General features: G+C 42.1%; 1 protein-coding gene across 1 annotated transcript in view; it reads right to left on the bottom strand.

The window, feature by feature from the left end:
• DEPTOR (DEP domain containing MTOR interacting protein) overlaps nt 1-24,212 on the bottom strand; it is a 135,287-nt gene that overhangs the window by 5,218 nt on the left and 105,857 nt on the right. The window lies entirely within an intron of this gene.

Raw genomic sequence — 24,212 nt, forward strand, 5'->3', positions numbered from 1 at the left:
GCTTAGTGTTTTACAAAATTAGGTTTAAATCCTAACTTAGCAACTTACTAGCTTAAGCTAGGTATTTAAATTTCTGAGCTTTGTTTCCCTCAACTCTAAACTAGGGATTAATAATAATAATAATAATAATAATGCCTACCTTATAAGATTGTTGTAAGAATTAAATGAAGCAAAGGACATCAAGCTTGTATCGCAGTGCTCTGAACCAACGGAGTATGCAATATGCTTTTACAGCCAGTGTTTATGGCTGCTATTCATTTGGGCTCGATATTTAGGGAGACCCTATGGCCCACTATTCCCAACATAGTCCTCTTTTACACCAACTGTTCCTGCGTGATTATGTTTTTTTAATGTTTTATTTATTTTTGAGAGAGAGAGAGTGCAAGCAGGGGAGGGGCAGAGAGAGAGGGGACAGAGGATCTAAAGCAGGCTCTGCGCTGAACTCACAAACTATGAGATCATGACCTGAGCCAAAGTCTATGCTCAACTGACTGAGCCACCTAGGTGCCCCCTGCATGAATATTAATAATGCCTCCTTTCACTTGCCAAGGTGCCCCATTGAGATGCTAAATTCCACACATTACCCTGTTTCCCATCCTTGTGAAAGTGGATGAGACCAACAAAGATCAACTTTTACACTCAGTATTAGTTAACCTGTGATAGGAGACAGAATTCTAATAAAAAGCATCATTCAGTAATGAGAGGCCTCTCTGGATATGTCGTAGTGAGCTTGATAGTGATCCACAGGCACAGCCTCAAATGGAGGTACTTCTCTTGAGGTTAGTGGTGACATCAGATGCTGGGCATTATGGTATATCTGTTGTGTGTCTGAAGAGGCAGACATTGGACATATGAGCACTCCAACAGAAAAATGGACACACAGATCTCCAGCTGTCAGTGATAAGTACATCTAATTAGCAAAACTGAATCCAACAGAATAGAAGTCCATATGGTACCCGGTATACAGTAGATACAATATCCCCAGTCCTCAAAGAGGTCTATGTCCTCATCCCTAGAACCTGTGCATAGTTTACACGGCAATGGGGAGTTAGGGCTACAGATAGAACGGGTTGCTAATCATCTGATTTTAACATCAGGAGATTATCCTGAGTTATTCAGGTGGGCCCAAGGTAACCACAAGGTTCTTTATGAGAGGGAGACATGAAAGTAAAGGCACAAGAGAAGCAAGAAGTTGGAGAGAAAAGAGGAAGGGGCCAGGAGCCAAGGAATGCAGGTGGCCTCTATTAGCTGAAAAAGGCAAGGCAGTGGCTTCTCCCCTTTGAAGCCCCAGAAGGAATGCAGACCTGTGACACCTGTAGACTGCTGCCTCCAGAACTAAGGCGATAACATTTCTTTGTTTTATGCTGCCAAGTTTGTGTTACTTTGTTACAGCAGCAATAGGAAACCAATGTAGTAACTTTATAAATATTCACTGTTGAATGAATTGAATGTATAAATGCATTAAGCAAAAAAGCACAATTTTTCTTGAGTCTGAAGGACTTCTTGCTTCTTATAAATTATCACCTCACTGACTGGGAAAATAAGAAAATAAAAAGGAGGAAAGAAGGGAGAGAAGGTGAGGAGAGGGAAAGCAAAGGAGACTGGCTGAGACTGATTAATGTCTCCCATATCTGTTATTATCATCAAATTTCTTTATAATGCCTGGGTAAATGAGATGCACACCTGATCCCCATTATTTATTATATAGTTAATTTAATGTTGATAACTCAAAGAATAAAAAATATTAAAACATTTTGAAAATCCCCATTTCCTTTCTGAGTGGGTAATAACAATATAAACTCAAACACTATTAATATAATACAAATTATAGTAAATATTTTATATCTAAAAAATATCAATAAAATAAAATATGTAAAATAAATATACAATAAAACACTATTTTTATTTTTATTATTATGTTTTATTTTAGACAGAGAGAGCATGAGTGGGGAAGAGGGGCAGGAGAGAGAGACAGAGACAGAGGCAGAGAATCCTAAGCAGGCTCCATGCTCAGCATGGGGCCTGACATGGGGCTTGATCCCACAGCCCTGGGATCATGACTTGAGCCAAAATCAAGAGTCGGATGCTCAACCAACTGAGCCACACAAGCGCCCTTAAAACACTATATTGTTAGGTGTAAACATATCTATACCTGTTACTTAAACCAAAATTGGAAAGTATTAGAAGGGCAGCTATATATTTATGGAAAAGATAGGGGATTTGGAATCTAATGATAAGGATGTAAGTCTTTGGCTCCTTTGTTTGATGGCCTTAATCATGTCATTTCTCCTCTATCATGTCTCAATTTATAAAACAGGGTTAGGTAAAAACGCTTATCCCCACAGGCTCAAATTAGGTGATGAAGTTAAAACCTCTTTGCCAATGTCAGGCACTAGACTGCTGGTTTCTATTCACTTCTTTCCCTTTAAAAATACCCACTTCTGGGGCACCTGGGTGACTGAGTGGGTTAAGCGTCCGACTCGTGGTTTCAGCTCAGGTCAGGATCTCATAGCTCGTGGGTTTGAGCCCCGTGTCCGGCTCTGCTCTAATGGCACAGAGCCTGCTGGGGATTCTCTCTCTCCTCCTCTCTCTCTGCCCCTCCCCCACTCACACTGTCTCTGTCTCTCTCAAAATAAATAAGTAAACTTAAAGACAAAATTTTTTTAAATACCCACTTCCTTTGTAGTCACATGCAAAACAAAATGGAAAATGGACTGTGGCAAGCAGAGCGGTTATTTCCTCAATAAACACTTGCTGTTGTCACGAACCTCAGTATTTCCCACACCCCAACATATATTACCATGGCATCTTTGTATATGAGGAGACCACACCATTACTGGTTTTTCCTTCCCAGTTCCATAAATCTGTCCTTATGGATTCAGGGCACATCTTGTGCAGGATCAGCAGTTCTCAACCATGGTTGAAGTCATAATCATAATCAAAGTCATGCCAGCAGGTTATAATCCATCCTGAAGTAGGCCACAAGTAATTTGCAGGACAACCGAGCACTAATTTAATGTTGACATTAGTGGTGCTTTGTTTTTCCTGCCCCAGCCTACTGATGAGCCAAAGAATGAGAGAAATTCCACTCCCTCCCGATCCAGAGTACTGATTTTAGACCTGGGTCCTTGTTTCCTCCACAAGGATGAATAGCTGTTTTGTGTTGCCAAATGAGAAGGCAGTAGTTTCCAGGTGAGCCCACACTCCAGCTAACTCTTCATGGGCTCCTGAAGGTGAGATGTGTCTCTGTATCACCAGGGATCGCCTTTAATTTAGCATTTAGTCTCAAGCAGAATTGTATTCCGTCTCTCTCCCATGAGGTTTGTTTCCTACTAAAAACATAGGAAATTTCCACATAAAAATCCAGAATCCAGCCCCTCTGGAGCAACCTACAGCTCCAAAAGCACTAGTTCAGAATGGCCACTTGGCAATGGTGAAGTAGGGGCTGCCCATACTAGATGGGCACACGTTCTCTAGATGGGCACATCTGCCATGTGTCCTCACCGCTTCCTCTTTTCCTTCCACCTAGCAGACATTTGAGTCCGCAATCCCTGATCTGGGGCCAGAGGGAAAGAGCTGAAGACAGGGGGACTTAGTGCTTCAAGAACTGAAAGATGCCAAACGTCCACCAACTAATGAAAAGAGAAATAAAATTTGGTATATCCGTATAATGGAATATTATGCAGCAATCAGATGGAACCAGTTACATGCTACAACATGGACGAACCTCAGAATCATTATGCTAAGAAGTCAGTCACAGCTGACCACATCTTGTGCAAGTCCATTTATATTCTAAGTCCAGAATAGACAAACCCACAGAGACAGAAAGTAGATTAGTGGTCGCTTGGGGCTGGGGCAGGTATGGCAGTGGCTGCTAAGAAGTACGGGATTTCTAGCCCAAACTGTAACCAACTTGCAGTCCTCATGTAATGTGGACAAGAAATAAATATTTTATTTTTAAAAAAGCATGGGGTTTCTTTTAGGTGTGGTGAAAATATTCTAAAATTGATTGTGGAAATAGTTGCATAACTCTGTGAATATACCAAAAGTAAGTGAGATATACACTTGACAAAGAAGGCAAGTTCTATCTCAGTAACACTGTTATTCAAAAGAAGAACTGGAGGGAAAGGGGGCTGATATCAGCAGTGCAGAGATCTCTGTGGACTGGAGAGGGCGGCTGCAGGATCAGTTCGAAGATGAAGTCTTTTGGACCTCCTGATTGCAGGGGCTCTGGGAGGCTACAGAACTTGAATGGTGGGGGCTGTGTGATTGGGGGGATGAGCATTCAGTGGCCTCTGCTCAGGACCTATGCCTAGGCGTTTAGGGGTAGAAAAAGGGCAGCCATCAGGGCCCGGTGGGCAAGGGCCACTGGCAACAGAACGGTCAAAGCCCATGTTATTGGACTGGCTAAACTCCGGGATGGGGCGGGGGAACCTATAATCCGAAAGGGGAAGGGCCTGGGGCAAGGGGCACCAAAACAATTTTATGCCGGTCCTGTTATCAACCTCCGTCCTTGGTGACTTGAACTGCACTTAAGTTTAGAAGAAGGTCATTTTGTTTTGGGGGTGCGTGTGTATGTCTGTGCGTGTGCTCATGCACGCATGCACATGTGTGTATCACCAGGGATCACCTTTAATTTAGCATTTAGTCACACACCCACATTTTTAAAATACCAAAGTTTGTGACTGATTTGTTCTTTTATAAAAGAAGGCTGATTCAGGGCTACCCTAGGCATAAAGGCAATCTCATCCTCTGCATCCCCACATGCTCTCCAGAGTAGTGGAGGGCAGGAGTGGGGACAGAACAAGGGCACCAGGAATCATTCATAGCCGATTAACCCTCTGACCTGTGCGGTCACCGGAGCACCCCTTAAGAACATAAGATTATGTGAAGATCTTCTGTCACAGGGTGATGGGGGGAAATTCTAAGACATCTTGTACCAACTAGTGTGTCTGGAGAACTGAAATGAAATAAAAATTTAAATACCTGAGCCTTTGCCTTCACAAAGCTTACAATTTAGTTTGGGAGGAGATTATTATTGGCAAGGTAAGTTTCAAAGCAGGCAACTTCTCAGTAAGTTCTGTCATTTATTGAAATCCTTTTTTTTTTTTTAATCAAACTAGCAATCTAAGTACTTCACATACTTTATAAAAAATTCTCCTAATAGCTACGGGTGACATAGTTAGGCCATCCAGGTATCAATTCTGCCAAAAGAAACTTGGTAATACTTTTGGAGTATCATGTTCCCCTGCTGTAGGTGATGTGGATGGGAATGCCAATCACAGTGTCCTCCCCTATCCATTGGGTCACCTGACCCCAATATGACCAAATTCTCTCTCCTGGACCATTGAAGCTGGAGCTGAGTCACACAGGAGAGAAAGTTCGTCTGCTCTGGTGCTTAAATCCCCAGATCTGCCCTGGTTGCTACCTTGATCAAGTTTGATTCTCTAGACCTGCATTTCATTCCCTTACATCCTTTATATCCTTATAGTCAATTTCTAGTATGATAGCTGGTTTCTGTCACTGGCCACCCACGATCACCAATACAATCCTTATAAACAAATGGAGTGTCAGAGAGGTTAAATTATTTGCTCAAGGTCACACAACTAAGTGCCACATCTGGAATTTGAACTACATTTGACTTACAGGTTTATAAAGTACAATGTATAGATGCAAGTTTGGGGAATGCAGAGAAGAGTAGAAGACAAACATGTTTTTCTCTTCGCTTTAACTGCTCATTAAACAGCCTAGGTCCACTCAGACATCTGGGATATTGATGTTTAGGCTCCCCAACCTCGAAAGGTTTTCACTCAGTTAACACTGAATAACTCTCTTTGTTTCCTTAAAATCCCGAACAATATGTGAACGTAGATATTTACTTCAACATTTTTTTCCTTGAATGATGAGGGGGAAATAAAAGCCTTCCAAACATTTATCATGCTTGTACTCAAGGGAATATTTTTGGAATCAGGCTGTTAGTAAAAACGTCATCTCTCCCTAAGTGGTCCCAACAACTGCTATGGTTCCAGCAGTTCCAATGTCCTGTTACTAAAAACGTACAGAATGATTCAGAACTGCAGGTGGAATTGTGTAACGTATTCAGTTATAACAGACTTCGAATTAGCATCAATGGTACACTGTGTTTTGCAAATCAACACACATTACAAGAAACACCAGGAAGCATACAGCCTAGGGAAATTATTTCTCTTCTGTATTAAAAAGCACATACGTACAAACCTTGACTTTATAAAGAAGGGATATATGAAGGACATTATCCTTAATGAAGAAGTTGAACAACGCCTTCATAAGTCACAGGTAAGTCATTTCTGAGATTGAGGGCAGTGGGGAAAAGTCTTAAAAATCACCGTAGGTCCGATAAGAGTTAGCAGGAAGACAGAGGTAGGGATTCAGCACATTTCAGGGTGTGATCAGGTTGGGGTGAATACCTACGCTGGACTCCAGCTTCTCTCTTGATAAGGAGCAAACCAATAAATAATTTTGCCTCTGATTCCTATGCTGTGCCTGTCCTGGTAGATGTATGATCACCTTACAGATGACTCGCGTGCCCATGGGATTGTGCAATTGCACACTAGTCCTTGTACGGCAAGAGTTCCATCACAATTATTCAATTGTTATCCAAAGAGGGGGTGTGGTTGGAAAGAAACACTACACCTGTGATTACATAAGTGTCTCCCTGCTGCCACGGAAATCTGTATTCATCAAGACACTTGCATCCGTGAAATGACTCCATTCATGTGAAAGCCACTCTAGCTTTTCTCTCTTGTTTTCTTTGTGTTCTTGACATAGAAAGGATTGGAGGGTAAGACTGCTTCAGGCTTTACCTCAAAATAACAAAACATTTAGCAAGGCAGGGACCAAAAGAGATAAAGTCTCAATACTATGATTATAATATGATTAATTTATATCAATTTCAAAAGTAGACAACTAACCCGTGGTCTTAGAATTCCTGGCCAGTAGTTTCACGAGTAGTTCATTTTGTGATCAATTGAGATGTGCATAAATAATTTGTTCATTTTCTCTACAATGCAATAAAATTGTTTTACCGCTTACCTAGTTTACTAGTCATGTGACTTTGGGCAAGTTGCAAATTCTCTGAGTTATACTTTACTCGTCTATAAAGTGGGGATCAAGTTTATGATGAGAATCAAATCTGATTAAGAACTAAGCCCAGTGTTTAGTATCAGTGAAACATTAAATAAATAATTGGGTTTTCTCTTCTTTCCCTCTTCCCACACAGTCTCTCCCCCTAAACAGCTCAATGAATGCAGATTGCTGAAGACAAACTAACCACGGCATGGCACACACCCAAGAAAGCCCACTGTGGGTTCTGGTTTGGGGGACAGAAGTAGACGTTGAGTTGGCATTATTTATTGAGATGAAATATGAAAAATAAAGGGGCGCCTGGGTGGCTCAGTCAGTTAAGCGTCCGACTTCGGCTCAGGTCACAATCTCACGGTCTGTGAGTTCGAGCCCCACGTCGGGCTCTGGGCTGATGGCTCAGAGCCTGGAGCTTGCTTCGGATTCTGTGTCTCCCTCTCTCTCTGCCCCTCCCCCATTCATGCTCTGTCTCTCTCTGTCTCAAAAATAAATAAAAACGTTAAAAAAATTAAAAAAAAGAAATATGAAAAATAAAAATAAATACAAGGTGCCAAGAGAGATTTTTCCCAATCTAAGAGAATCTCACAAGAATAGAGAATCCAGAAACCACCGTAAACAATCAGCATGATTTTAAGGTAAATCGAGTGCGTAATTCGGTTAAGGAATCCCTGGTCCTACCCATAGGATGTTCACTTTAACACAGTTGCTTCAGAACTACAGTAAGCTGACTCAAGATTTGCTAGTTACTTCTACAGAATGAATTCCTTACGTCCATAGAATGCTTTAGGTTTACAAAAATATTCACATTCAGCAAGGATAAAACTTGGGAGTTTTAGATGCTGCCATAGTCAGTAAGTTGTGTGTCTGTAGTTAGTGCATAATAGCCTTGAAAGCAGAACATTGTTCTTGGGGGAAAAAAAAAGATTTGCAGCTGTATGTTCAGTCTCATAAATCTCTCCACCAAATATGCAACTGGTTGGAGAGTGAGTGGTGTAGGAGGAGGCAGAGATCCAGTTCCTGGACAAACACTGGATTCTCTCTCCAGAGAATGAGTTTTCCTCTAAGCTTTATGCATTTTCAGTAAGCTATACCGCTGGCTATGGGGTGTCCCCAAAGAACACACTGTGCTATTAGCCTTGAAGAAAAATCAACCATGTATAAGAATGACTTTCATAATAAAACAACAACAAAAAGCAACACTTGAGAACGTGTGTTTCAAATTGAGAAGTTCAAAGTGCCTGCTGGTTTCACACAGAATCTGCCCCCTTCCAGCCCAAATGGACCAAAGGTCAGCTTCAGATGCAGGCTTGCCCTTAGTCCACTTTGCTCAGTGTGCGGGGGAGGGGTCAGTCAAGGGGGACTATGGTGTCCTTATTGGAGGGGGAGGGGCGCCTGGGTGGTTCAGTCGGTTAAGTGTCAGACTCTTGATTTCAGTTCAGGTCATGATCTCACGGTTTGTGGTTCAAGCCCCCCATCTGCCTCTGCACTGATGGCTCAGAGCCTTCCTGGGATTCTCTCTCTCTCTCCCTCTCTCTCTCTCTCTCCCTCTTTCTCTGCCCCTCCTCGCTCATGCGCTCTCTTCCCTCTCTCTCTCTCTCTCTCAAAATAAATAAATAAACTAAAAAGAAAGAATTAAAGGAGGGAGAGATATAGGGAACTTGGGTTCATTCCACAGAACTTAGATTCCAAAAGTTAGGACAAAAATTTGCCTTCCAGGGGGTTCCCTTCAGAGATGGGGATAACGATCAATGGAGGATTTGTGACCTGCCCTGGTGGCTTCCGTCACTTTCCCACATGCAGCTCTTGACTGCACTGGGACCACTTCCAAGATCTGCTTGTGCTGAGGACAGACAGCACACTCTTCACCTGGTGTTTCCCCAAGGCTATAGGAAGTGTTCAGGCATTGAAGAGAAGCGACATACACACATCACAACCACAAGATCCCCTGGGCTTCCTTTACTACTGAAGGAAAGCAATCTGTCATCCGGGAGCCTTCGTATCATAGGGGATATGCAAATTATCACTCCTACCCCCTTCTTACAAAGTTGGCTTACACTGTAGGTACAGAAAGTTCCTTAGAATTTCACATAACTGTGAACTGGGGCTTTCAGCAGCAGCAGACACACTTTCAGTGCATGTACTAACTCCCACGGGAGCTCATGGCTAAAAGGAAAGAGGCTCCAGAAGGTCAGACTTCCTCCCTGACCCCAAATTCTTTCCTACACAGGAAACTTTTACCCAATTAGCTGTTTGCCCTTAGGTTTTTTTTTTTTTAACTATTAGGCACTTACACCCAGAAATTATTATGTTTTTTTCTGGATTATGCTAAAAAGCAAAATTGATAGAAAGGTTTTAGAAGACAGATTACTAAATGAGAGGCAGTACGCACTAAGATTATTCATCAGGCAAATAATTACATTACAACTTTGTTTCCACAAATGCAATAATACATTGTTTCACTCCTAGGGGGTGACCTGTAGTGTCTTGGGGGCATTATCTAACCTTGAAGAGTGACCTACAGTTTCATTCTTTTTATTCTATCTCCAAGGTGGTGCTGCTATGATCTGAGCTAAGAACAAAATTGTGCGTGTGTGTGTGTGTGTGTGTGTGTGTGTGTGTACTTTGCAGAGACAACACAGGTTGCCATCTAGTTGGTAGTGTTTTGGTGGGAAAAGTAAAAGGGTTATAAGGAGGACTTAGATGGACAACCTCTTTTTGCATGTGTTATCTGGACTAAGTAACCTTAGACCTTCTTTGTCATGGCTAATGGGAGCTGAGCACCCCCAGGGAAGGGAACTATGCTTCTGGTTTCTACTCTAGAATGTCTTCCTTATTCTACTAGTCCCTGGGGCTATAGATGGAACCAAGCAATCTGTGGGCCAGGGGAAGGGGTGCCAGTCAGCCTGCTCAGCACTGTCTCAGTTTAGGAACTTGTGCTGAAGGATCTAGGGAGGTTCCACGCTAATTTGGCTAAAGTTTGGGAGTAAAGCCCCCCTGCCTCCCGCCTCCCATGGTCTAGCAATAAACAGGAGGCATGGCCTGTGTGTTATACTCTGGCTCATAATAGAACTGTCTGGATTTCAAGACTGGGGTTCCCTCTAGTATCTCCATCCCTGGAGAAACACCTAATCCCTGGCAGAGTAGGCAACAGACTTTGCCAAGATTAGCCAGTTGGAGAAATTGAACACCAGAAAAGTAAAATAATCTCAACACATGTGAAAGGCATCATGATAAAAAGAGGTTAGAGTGGGAGACAGCCAAAGCATAAGAGACTCTTAAAAACTGAGAACAAACTGGGGGTTGATGGGGGTGAGAGGGCGGGGAGGGTGGGTGATGGGTATTGAAGAGGGCATCTTTTGGGATGAGCACTGGGTGTTGTATGGAAACCAATCTGACAATACATTTCATATATTTAAAACAAAAAGTTAAAAAAAAACCTAGAAGGAAAAAAAAAAAAGAAAGGCACCATGATATAATGGAAAGACCTAGGGTTCTGGAACCAAACAGACCTGGGTTAGTTTGGCTTTTGGCCATTTTCTTGCACAACCAGAAGCTAGGACGCAAACTCTGACAGTGTCAGCTATAAAACATAGCTAATTTCCAGCTTATGGGGATGTGACAAAGATCAGAGAGATGATACATATGAAGCAATTATCACCGTGCCCAGCAAGATGCCCAACAAAAATGGGTTCCTTCCTCCTCTTATCTCTAAAGAACATACTAGACATTACATTTCATGGTCTACGCTCTTGTGCCAGCTCCTACCCCTGTGCGTCTTTACTCTAATGCCAAACTACTGGATTCTGAGCCGGGACTAAACTCCTCTGCTAAGTCTTTATGCAAGAAAGTGATTAATTTATAGGTTAACCCTGGAAAATGGACTTGGATTCTGAGCATTCAGAAATGGTCCAGGAAAGTGTTCCAGATGGCCGTGGCCAGTTTGGTCATATTTCTTCTGTCTTTCATAAAGTCCCTGCAATGAGCCATGTGGTGTACCAAAGCAGAGTTTGCTAGAACAAGGTGTTTGTTGGTTTGTTTTTTAAGGCTGGAGGGCGGAGACCAAACACAGGACTCCTATTTTAAACACTTCCTCTGCCTTGGTTCCCTGCCCCCAAGGAACCAGAGGGAAGAAAGAGATCATTTTTGCTCACGGAGGCCATGGTAGAAACAACCTCACTCTCTCTGTACATAATTCAACTCCATACGCAGTAGCAAGGACCAGGTACAAGCCCTTGAGGGCATCCCCCCACCAGCCGACGAGGTCATAGCCTTCCAGAGATTTCATCACCAGCTTCCTGAAAACAGCCTCATTCCAGAACCTTTAGAAATGAAAGTTCAGGCCACCCAACCAGAAATAAAGGTTTGGGAACCATACGTCACTGAGGTATGTGCTGAGGGAATACATACGGAAAACGTATTTTTTTTCCAGCAATTTCTCTGTATATATCCTATTTCCACAAGATCAGAAGCCCCTGACAAGAATGACTTCAAACTCTCCACAGGGTCTGAGACAGGTAAGTTGTGTTCCACACATGGGCCTGTAGCCCAGGATTCCGGCATACACAGAAATGGGGACCCCTGGTCACTCTGCTTCTTCCTTAGCTAGCTAAGGCAGGAGACAATCATGGCAAAGATACGGCATGTGCCTGGTCCTGATTACTCTGGCTCTGTGAAGTGGAGTTTGACCTCCTCAACCCCAGCTGTGGGTATGGGCAGGTGGCCACCCCACCCAGAACACAGTTTAGTTAGGGTACCATGATCTCACTGTGGTAACACAGCTGGTCACACGTAGCCATGACAAAGGCTGCCTTTTCCTTTGAGGTGCAGAGGGGCTCTGTGGGCCCTCCTTATGTAGATCTCTGGCTTTCTCCACCCCAGCAAAAGAGCCCCATTCAAAAACCCTGCTTTGTGAACTTCTCCTCAGCACACACTTCTGCCAAATCTGGGTGGCTCTTCTAGGTGAAGAGAAGGTGGGGGGGGGGGGGGGCGGGGAAGTAAACATTTTCTCCTGAGCAGAGAAACATCCATCTTTTAAAACTAAAGACTCAAAGTATATTTGAATTAAAAAGAAATTAACCTCCACCACCTTAACCTTTCCTTGGGACAGTGTGCAATATATTTTCCTTTTCTTTCAAAAAGCCTCTACTGCTCACAGAGAGCAAAACACAGCAGAATCTTCCCATGGTAAAAGGCCACAGCTGTTCACTGGCATCCTTGCCATCAAATGGGGCTAAAGCCCCATCCTGAAATTCCACCCTAGGTATGGGACATGCAACAAGAGCCGTGTTTTAGCCTGACAGGGAGGGGAAGCTGGGTTTCTTGGATGCCACACGGCACCGCTGTAATGATTCGAAGCAGCTAAGAAGACAGCATGAAGAATAAGTGCTCGAAAAAGCATTAACTGAGGTTTGGGGACTGCTTCTTGGCTTGTTTTGCTTTGGGCAAATTCTGATATCAAGTGGAGCTAATCCATTTCCAAATGTGCTTGTAACTGATACACTGCAAGGCAATACCTCAATACCCAAAGTACACCATCCAAATGCCTTCGCAGCATATTGCGAAAACAAACTACGGAACACTGTCTTCCTTTGAATTTGAGGCGTGAAAATCACAGCAGCCCCTTATCTAACCACATGAAGGAATTATGAAGCATTATATCCATCTTTTATGGAGTCTGGGTGATAGTTCTCACCCTTGGCTGTTACACATTAAAGTCACTTGGGAGTTTCCAAAAAGCGCCGATGTCTGGGCCTCTCCCCACACCAACTGTGTCCATATCTTTGGGTATTTTTTGAGGAGTTTCCCAGGTGATCCTGATGTACAGTGAGTCTGGAGAAACACTGGTCTGGGCATTAATTCAAGGATCTTTGTGTCCTTGCCTATGGCTTGTTTTAAACAAGAAGTTTCTATGCAAGCCCAGCTCCCCGAAATGGAATTCATGGTACACGAAGAGCAGCAATTCACTTCTCACTTGGCCATGAACAGCTTGCTTGGGTCTCGATCTTTCTTACTGTAAAATGGAGGTTATAACACATCCTCACTTCTATTTCCGGAAGTTGTGAGAGTCCAATGAGAAAAGTAAGTTTCTGGTACACGTTTTACAAAAGCTAGGCACTATTATTATAATCAGCATTATTAAACATAGTTGACCATAGGATAAACTCAAACAGCCCAAATCATTTTAGCTACTAAAATGACTATGATGGTAGGGGTGGGGAGCAGGAGGGATGGAAATAGTATTAATTGGGTGACGTTGATACACCTCACACATTTATTGGTGTGATCAGTTCCTAGTTCAGGTTATCTCACTTAACCCTGGGTAAGTCACTTCATTTAGTTGGGCCTTAACTATATAATGAGAAGGTTAGACTGGGAGATTCTTATCCTGGGGTCCATGAGCAAGTTTTAGACAATCTGTGAACAACAACAAACTATGTACAAATCTCTCTCTCTCTCTCTCTCTCTCTCTCTCTCTCTCTCTCTCTCTCACACACACACACACACACACACACACACACACACAGACACCATTATTTTTCTGGGAAGAGAATCCCATAGCTGTCACTGAATTCTCAAAGAGGCATATGACCCCAAGATAATGTTAAGAATAAGCAGAAATCTTTCCAGCTCTAAGTTTCTAATTACTAATAGAGAAAATAATACCTACTATTGGTGTTGGAAATTCAACAGACATTTACATAATGTTGAATTTCAAACACATATCATCTACAAAGCTACTCAATGGAAATCCTTGATGAGAGCCAAGAATAAAAGATGAATCAATAAGCAGTAATCGTTGCCAATCACTGTTGTCACCTCCCAGAAGTCAAACTGATTTGAAGATGCTATCAATCACAGAAGACCCATAAAACGAGCACTGGCCTAGAGAGGTCCTGTGGGGTCCAAGCATCCTTGGTCTCTGCCAGTCAGAGGCTCTGTAGATCCTGCGTGGTACTGATGAAAGAAATCTGTATTTACATGGGGGCTGGAGGACAGGTGGAGCAGAGACTAAAGTCTTAGGGCAGAGAGAGACATGTCTAAATTTTGGGACTTGACTAGAACAAGCACTTGAACCAGTGTCACACAAAACCCAGAATGAGGAAAAACCAGATACTAAAGCCCTGAGTGGAACAAGGTGTCTAATGAGGCTTAGACAGACCTTGCTGGAGGCTATCTGCAGTCACATCATTAGGGACTATGCTTGCTATCATGAGACACCAGTGTTCATGCTCTGGGGCTTCCTGCTGACAGAAAACATTCACTCAGGAGCCCAGCTCAAATTCAGTGTCAGACTATATCCTAAAGATCAACAGATTTGGGCTGCTCAAATCCTTGGGATACAAAAAGTTCCGAGAGGAGGACATGGTTTTTTGCCTAGTTCCTGAAGCTCAGCCCTTTCACTTTTCAACATTTTAGTGATTTGAATTTCTTACTTGGCAAGAATGCCGTCTATCAGTACCCTGGTACTGGATGACACAGCTATTCAGTAAGAACCAAGGCAGAGTGGCCCCACATGCAATATTATGCTTCTGTCCACAGGATTACCTAAAGCCCTGTGTTATTAAGGGTATTTCTGGCTTATATCTTCTCTGGATATAACCAGTTCCACACATGTACGATAACGATTCCAAAGCATATGATCTACATCTGGGCATATCTGAATTCAAATACAAGTATTCACCACAGGCAAAATTCTTAATCCCTCAAAAACCTCATTTGTTCCTATCTACAAAAATGAAGACAATACCTCTGTCCTAGGACTGTAATTATACAAGATAGAGCAGAGATCATGCACCTAGCATGGGGCCTAGCATGTACGGTCACTCAACAAATATTGCTTTAATTTATCTTAGAGCTGTTTTCACTTTTCTCCATTAAATCTACTGAAAGGGTGGGACATGTGCCCAAAAATGTTAAATGGAAAAATATTTTCTCATGCAAATATGTTCAGTGCTGTCCGCCTCAGTATCTGACTGAAATAATATATTGTCTAGACATCCACCGATATGCTCAAATTCTTTTAAAAAATAAAAATGAGTACCAACTTAGTATCAGGCAAGATGCTAGGGATTTTCACATGATTTAACTTGTTGCTGCTGGTCTGTAGTACATTTTATGTTTGTCCTTCTATTGTAGAATATAAAGATGGGTCTCTGGTAATCAATTTCCAAGAATTCTATTTAGTATCTTAGAAATAGTAGGAGTTGAATAAATGAAATCCAATTAACTGAGATTTTTAAAAATTACTTTCAGCGCCTATTAGGGATCATATGGTGAGCTAAGTGCTAGAATGAAATCCCACTGGCTACCTGCCACTCTAAAAAAGATTTTTTTATTCTAGGAAAGCAGAGACAGTGCCTAGATCAGAGTCTCCACTGTCCCTGGCCACAGAAATTAATTTATTGACTCAAAAAATAAGTCAGTTTTATTGGGCATGCCATAAAAAAAAAAAAAAAAGAATTAAATGCTATCCCCGCACTCATAGAGCATGTATCCTAGAGGAGGGTTAAAAGAAGACAAATACATATCTGTGAAGAAAATAAGTAGGGAGGTAAGAAGGGAGAAATGAGGGGCTCTGGCAGATACTGTGGGTTGCACCCTCCCTACCTCTCTTTCGCTTGCCCTATAAAAGTTAAAATACTCAAATTCTCAGCACCCCCGGGAACAATCAAGCCACACAATTCCAGTCATTGAGTGTGGGTAAAAATGCTGCAAAGACTTTCCATCCTAACTAAAGAGAAGGAGACATGTAAGATCAAGTGTAAAAAGATAAGGAGGGCTAGATGGGTGATGAATACTAAGGAAGGCACTTGTGATGAACACTGGGTATATTATGTAAGTGATGAATCACTGAATTATAGGCCTGAAATCAATATTGCACTGCACGTCAACTAAAAAAATAAATTAAAAATAATAAATAAACAAATAAACAAACAAACAAATAAACAAATAAATAAATAAAAGATAAGGAGGGATCCTGTGAAAAGCTATAAGAGAATTCTAGGAGGAAAGAATGGCAAATGCAAAAGCTCCAACAGAGAGAAAACAATCACTGGTTTGAGGAACTAAAAGGGGATAATGGAGGTGAGCAAGGAGGTAAGATTTGAAAGACAGGTGGGGGTCAGATCATGCGGGACTGTATCAGCCACAGTAAGTCTTTTAGATTTCATACTGAAAGCAATGCAGAAGCAATTGCTCCAAGGATCTCAAGAAAGAGAGTGGCAGAACCAGATTTTCTTTGGTTGCTAGACGGGGAACAGGTGATAAGGCTGCAAGAATACATGTAAGGAGACCAATTAGGGCCACAGTAGTCCTGGTGAGAGATGACAGTGGTTGGGATTTGGGGACATGAAGACAAACAGATGCATCTGAAATACATTTTGGAAGTATCTTGAATTGGAGGAAGAAGAGAAAAGCAAGCATGACTTGTAGGTTTCTGGCCCAAGCAGTTGGGTGGATGGCAATGATATTTACTGAGATGGAAGAGACTGGAGGAGGAATAGGAATGTGCAAAACAAAGCATTCCATCAACTCAACATCCGTAATTCTTGTTTAAGTGATACGACCCTCTGCCAAACGGATGTTTTCCCATTTTGCTCTCCATCATTTTACTTTCACAGGCTCTCCCCTGAGAACCACAAGCTGTAACACTAACAACATCTGATTTCATCTGGGAGATGAATTCCACTAGTGGGTGGAATTAAGAGACTCTGAAGCTAAAGGCAAAATGAGGGACTCAGCACATGACTTTCCAGAGTTCACCATGAAATTCTGAAAAGGAACGAAATGTGTAAAAATTTGCATCTGAGACCCCAAGTCTTGCATCACAGTTTAAATTAAATATTTGTGTGAATCATTAGTATCTTCCTTGTCACTAGACCTGAAGCTGTATGAGGCCAAAACCTCACTGGTTTTGCTCACCACTGGATCCCCAAAGGGCACCATATGCAGTAGGCACTCAGTAAACATTTGCTGAAGGACATTTGTACAGATTTTTTCTGGTCAATGACAGACACTATTAGTTGTCCTCCAGTATCCATTGTCCCTTCCCTCTTTCTTAATAGAACCTCCAGTTTTTCTTGGGCACATGACCACTATTAGTTTCTTAGGGCTACCATAACAAATACCAAAAACTAGGTGGTTTAAAACAACAGAAACTCATTGTCTCATAGTTCTGGAGTCTAGAAGTATGAAATTAAGGTACCAGCAAAGCCATGCTCTTGCCAATGGCTCCAGGGGAAAATTCTTTGCACCTTCTAACCTCTGGTGGTTGCTGAAAATCGTTGACATCCACTGGCTTATAGATGCATCATCCAGTCACATGAACACCTTCTCCTTGTATTTCTTCATTCTGTATTTCTTCTGTGCATATGAGTCCCTATCTGCAAATTTCTCCTTTTTATAAGGACACCAATCATGGACTATGGCCCGACCTAATGATTTCATCTTAACTCAATTACTTCTGTCAAGACTCTATTTCCAAATAAGGTCACATTCTCAGGTACTGAGGACTCGGACTTTAATGTATCTTTTTTGGGGGGACAATTCAACCCCTTATAGTCATTCAGAATAAACAACATTTCCCAGATTTCCTTGTATCTAAGTGAAGCCATGTGTGGTTATGTTCTAGCCAAAGGGATATAAACAGAATAACCTCCAAGAAATATCCTGAAAGGAGGAATAGTGCCATTCTCCTTCCCTTTTTCCTTTATGGATGGCTGGAATGCAAACCTAATGGTTAAAGTCCCAGTAGCCATCCTAGACCTTCAAGTGACCTTGGCAACGGAAACCGAGCAAAGTGAAAATACAAAATAGGAATCAGAGACCACAGAGACATATCTCAGCCTTGGACTGACTTCCTTTTAGCTTGTATATGACAAAGAAATACTAGTCTTGGTGGCTAGCCTGGGAGGCTCAGTCAGTTGAGTGTCAGATTCTTGGTTTCTACTCAGGTCATGATCTCATGGCTTCATGTGTTTGAGCCCCACATCAGGCTCTGGGAGCAGGGAGCCTTCTTGGGATTCATTCTCTCTCTTTCCCTCTCTCTCTCTCTCTCTCTCTCTCTCTCTCCCATCCCCCACTTGTGCTGTCCCTCTCAAAATAAATGAATAAACAAACAAAAAGAAATACTAGTCTTAACCAGTGTTTTGAAGAGTTTTATGTCACTCATAAAGAAACCTAATTGAAACTGATCTAAAGCCCCAACCTGTGGAATCTTCTGTAAATACCAGTGGAGACAGTGAAGACAGTATTATATTTATCTTTACTTCTCAAGATACTTGCATTGGTCATGGAGAAATTCAGGAGTGTGGCTTTATAAAGAGATGCTCAGCCTTGGTAAGGGTCTTTTTTTCTTTAATATAAATTCTAGTTAGTTAACATGCAATGCAATATTGGTTTCAGGAGTAGAATTCGGTCACTTATATACAACACCCAGTGTGATAGTTTTTAATTTCTTCCAGGTATAGGTGAGTCTTGGCAGGGAGGAGTCCCTGACTTTATACTTGGAGGCAGTCTTAGGGTTATCTGATATTGAGGAGTCCTTCAGAAGGTTGACAGGATTTGGCCTCACATAACTATTCAGGTGTGACCCAGAAAAATAGGGTACCATCCCGTTCATAGCGACCTGAGGGATCTCAAGGCTTTCACTTCTTGGTACTTAGCTTTCCTCCATCTCCAGGGATTCAGCACAAAGAAAGGGAATATTAGAGCCCACAGTAGGTCAAGTTAGGAACAGTTCAGAATGGTACCAAGACATTTCTAAAACTTGACATGTCTTTCCTTTATCAAGCAAAGATTACTTTTTCAACAGTTCTGAATAAATGCATTTATTTTCAATTCAAGGTTAAACAAGTTTAGCAGTAAGCAAAAACACACCCACTGATACGAGTATAGCAATCAGTGGGGCCAGAACTTGATATAACGCCCGTAATTGCTGATTCTAAGATTCACATTTTAACAACTCTGAAATCAGGTCCCATCTTTCAATGAAGGCATCTTATATTTGATGAAATACGTTAGATGATGCTCACTGAATGTCTACTATTGGCTTAATATTTCACTCACCGAATGTCTACTATGGGCTTGATATTACACACACATTTTCTTATCTGCCTGCGCAGTTATACCACAAAGCAATAATCATTGCCATTTTAAGATGAGAAAATGGAGGTCTGGCACTTCTAAGAAAGTGAGGAAATCACAGTAGCATGCTGCAACATGGCAGGAACAGACGATTACACAGACCATGCGCCCCACGGTATCCCATTTTGGCTACTGCTTTGTCACATGTTTGTAAATATAAACTTATTTAAGCAAAAATTAACCAGAAGACTCAGGATGTAAACAATAATTGCAACAAGCAATGTAATCAATGACACCTACAAGCATTTATTGTTTATTATGAGCCAGCTACTGTGCTAGGACACATTTCATTGTCACTTGTGACTATTATAAGTGTCATTTTAAAGGTGAAGTACTTGAAGCTTAGATTGGAGTTTTAGTAGTTATCCTGGGTCCTGTAGAAGTGGTGAAGTTGGGACTCAGACACGTGCTGTTTGACACTGAAGCCTGGCTCTTCACCATAGGACCAACAGGAAACTCAAGCGCTCAGGGAAACATGGGATGGGCCGCAAGATAAGGAATGGGATGGGTCAGATGGAAAGAAGGAGAATGACAGGCCAAGATAAGTCAGATATGCTTCTGGGAGATTCTAGAAGTGGGGGGGAACAGGATGCTTGTGTAGAGTCATTGGAGGAAACCAGTGAGAAAGGACTTATGTCCCCAGTATGGCAGCAGCTTTCTAGAAGAGCACAGAAACAGAAACATATGCGAAATGGAAGAAGCAGGCAGGTTTCGTGGGTCACAAAGCAAAGGGCAATGCAGACTGGGAAGGCCAGCATTCAGGGAACTCAGACCATTTCCAGTCCTGAAGTAATCCTCAGGCTTATTCTACAAGCCCAATACCGCTGGATGCCTCTTAGAGGTGCCCATGTGTTCATACTGTGGGAAAGTGGGGAAGGACAGCATGCCTCCCTCACCAACCCTGTGAGACTCCACGTATATCCTCATTTACCACATGATAAAAAAGTCCAAAGAAATGAAATAATTGGCCAAACATCACAGAAGCATGAGGTGTACATCCAGGATTCCAGGATTCTGTCTGACTCTAAAAACCTAAACCAGTTTTTGGTGACAGAAATCGAAACAGTGGTTGCTTCTGGTGGGAGGGGCCTGACTGGAAAGAGACATGAGGGAACTTTCTGGAGTGCTGGAAATGTTCTATGTTCTGATGGTAGTTACACAGGTGTGTACATTTGACAAAGCTTGTTAAACTATATACCTAAAAGCTGTATATGTGGTCTTATGACCAGCTGAACCACCCAGGCACCTGAATTTAACACAATTTTATAAAGCTTTTGAGCTTCTCTCCCTAACTCATGCATTCTCCCAAAGGGGAAAAACTCCCTGATGGAGTGTGAAAAAATATTCCTCTTTCTACGTATAAAGTATACACTACACACACATACACAGAGTACATAAACAGGTATATAGGGTATCTGTGTTATCCAAATCTCATGGAAGGGATGATTAGGGGGAAAAATGTCTCAAAAAGGCTCCTTAAGGGAAAGATAATAACATACAGGTTAGGAAACACTCTGCCCTGGGTGCCTGGGTGGTTCCGTCTGTTAAGTGTCCGACTTCAGCTCAGGTCATGATCTCACGGTTCATGGGTTTGAGCCCCACGTCGGGCTCTGTGATGAGAGCTCAGAGCCTGGAGCCTGCTTCAGATTGTGTCTCCCCTCTCTCTCTCTCTGCCCCTCCCCCACTCGCCCTCTCTTTCTCAAAAATAAATAAACATTAAAAAAAAAAAAAGAAAGAAACACTCTGCCCTAACTCATTGCTACCCCTCCTTCCAAAATTGTCTTCACACTACAGTCTGATCATGGCTTCCATTCTTTTCTTCCAAGGAACCATGTTGCTTTTCTAGATTTCTTGTATATGGAATAAGCCCTGCATGTATGTTTGTGTTTGTTTGTGTGTGTGTGTGTGTGTGTGTGTGCACGCACCTACACACGTGAACGAATTGCAACCCTGTAAACACACATGTACATACATGTGTACACAATGCCTACACACACACACACACACACACACACACAGAGTACACAGACACACTCAGGCTCAGTTGATTTCTCTCCATTCTTTAGATCTCAGATCTCAGCTCAAGCATCTTTCCTGGGGTAAGTGTTCCCTGTCATTCCTCCTACTGTTGTACAAAAATCAGAAACTCCTGTCCTTTTCTTCATTGCGCTCATCTGTTCATAGTTACATATTTAAGAGTGGAATTGTTTGATTAATGTCTCTCTCTTTCTCTACACTGAAGATCCCTTGAAGGCCTGAAATGGGGTCTGGTGCATGGTAGGTGGTCAGGAAATACTGACGGAACAAAGGTGTGGAGTTGCCCTGTCTTCTGGAGGGCGGTCAGAGCCTGACACAAAGACAGCTCCCTGCTCAGGAAGGGCACAGAGCAGCTAAGAGGTCTGAGATGAGGCCCCTCTTGTGCAGACAGGCTCCCCCCCCACAAGGCAGAGTGGCCTTTTCTCTTCCCTCTCCAGTCACACCCAGTGGTAAACAAAGGGACACTGACCCTACTGCTTTCTGTCAACTAAGGGATGACATGGCCAGAGGTGCAGCACGGGACGTAAGACATCACCTTTTATTTCCACCCATGACTTTGCTGAACTCAACTGGAAAGGAACCACGTTTAATACAGTTAACAGATGCATTTTTTCATCTGTGTTGATCATCATCCCACAGGTTGCTGCTGCCATGCCCAAACTGTCTTGGCTAAATTAATTAGGAACTTCAGATGATTTGCCCACCCTGGCCTCTCTCAGTTCAGAAGGAAAATTCCATGGGATGTACAGGTTTGTTGCTATAAGGAAGAAAGTCCAAAAGCAGAACCGTTACTTTTTTCCTCATGTAAGAAATAAGAATTTTTGAACGGGGTAAAAAGAGAACACAATGACCACTCACGTCTTGCTCTGACTCAGATAGTTCTGTTTCTATATAAACATGCAAAGAAACAAACAAAGAGAAAAGAGGCCCCATAAGTCCACATCCATCAATTCATCACAGCAGGAAACAAGAGAAGAAGCCAGGAGTCTTGAAATCCCTCCCAGAGTTGGCACCGGTTGCATGAAAACTTGAACACTGTTTCTCGCACGATTTAATTATTCCCACCAGAAAAAAACAAACTCTCCAGAAAAGAGCAAGGATATCTTTTGTTCCTTATTTGTAAATATGGCTCAAATTCCTTCACAGTGTGAAGGCTGAATGGTTTGCTCTGACAAGTATTTGATTCAACTAACAAAAGTGAATATTCTGTACCTTTCACTTGGGTGACCTTGTAAGAGCTAGTGCTGACCCAAGTGAAGGGTTGGTGCCAAGGATAAAAATTACTTATTTGATCTTCAAGCCAACACAGGTGAACATGTGACCACCCAAACAATTCATTTTGAATTAAATACAAATTTTTCCCACAAGAGACATCAAAGGTCATACATCCATGAGCAGTTTAGAGGGGTTCAAGGTTTTATTGGGATATATCATCTATTGGGCTCTGCCTCATGGGTTTGTATTTTCTGAAATAATGCAATATGCAGCATCAGTAGGGCTTTGGGGCAGAGAAACCAGGTTTGTATCTAGTTCTGACGTTTATAAACGGGGTGGCTTCTGGAAAGAGATTAACTGGGTCTCAGTTTCCTCATTTGCCATGTCAGAAGAACACAACCCAATCCCCCTTCAAAAGTGAGAAGAACAACAAAAGAGGGAATGCATGTGAAATGTGTGAGGACACAATGCAGGTGTTCAATGGGTGAATTCCTCAGCCTTTCTATGAGAGAACCGATTTACCAGATCATTCAACAAATTTGTTTCCAGCATGGCCTAAATTGTCAGGAATTGTGCTAAGTACTGGGAATATAGTATTTAAAACAGACAAGGTCTGTTACATTGACAGAGCCACTAGAGACAGATAGCTAATAAACATTTAAGTACTATGTTCAGATTCTGATAAATATTATGTCTTGAAAACATAAGACAGGGTAATATGATAAAGACTAACTGGGAGAAGATACAGAGAATATCACAGGGTATTTAAGGAAGGCTCCTCTGAAAAACTGACATTTAATCTGAGACTCGAGTGACAACGGTGGGACCAGTCATCCAGCCTTAGGCAGGAAAACTTGGTATTTGGGAGGGACAGAGGCAAGGCCAATGGAGCTTTCAGCAAAACAGGGTAGGAGATAATGTTATTCACAGTAGGGTCCAGATCATGGACACTGTAGTCCATGGGAAGGCATCTGGAACTTATTCTCATTGTAATGGGAAGCCATTAGAGGATTTTAAGTGCCAGAGTTGCTTAATTCGATTTATTTGAGGGCAGACATAAATACAATTATGATGTATTTGTGAAATGTAAAAATTCTTCCCTGATTATATTGGAGGACAGCTACTAGAGGATCATGTAAAATAAAGTTCTGATAGATCATGTGGTCCAGAAATGGGTTTCAACTTGACAGGATTAACAAAAAAAGCGGTGGTGTCATTCAAGGTTGTGACGTGAAGCCATGTTTAAGTGAGAGTCATTAGCCTGCTTCAGATTCTGTGTCTCCCTCTCTCTCTGCCCCTCCCCTACTCGAGCTCTCTCTTTCTCTCTCTCTCTCTCTCTCTCAAAAATAAATACACATTAGAAAAAAAAACTAAGTGACAGTCATTAGACTGTAGCCTGTGGTCCTGCAGAAGAAACTATTTCTTTTCAAAGTAGAAGAAAAGAGGTAAGAAATAGAATTATTCCTCCTGGAGCAGTCCCTTCCTCCAGGATTTTAGTGTTCAGATGCTGATATTAAATGGCCTTATGCACAGAAAGGGCCTAGCATGGTGCAAGGTCAGGCACACAGAAGACAATAAACTCTGGTTCCTTCTCTTCTTTCCTCCTTCCCCCTTTGCCTTGAAATGAACCACAGTCTACTGCTATGGAATGCCTAATGGATGAGTGAAGAGTTGCCAAAGAGAGTACAGCAAACAAC

This window comes from Acinonyx jubatus, chromosome F2 (assembly GCF_027475565.1).
Source record: "Acinonyx jubatus isolate Ajub_Pintada_27869175 chromosome F2, VMU_Ajub_asm_v1.0, whole genome shotgun sequence".
NCBI classification, from domain to species: domain Eukaryota; kingdom Metazoa; phylum Chordata; class Mammalia; order Carnivora; family Felidae; genus Acinonyx; species Acinonyx jubatus.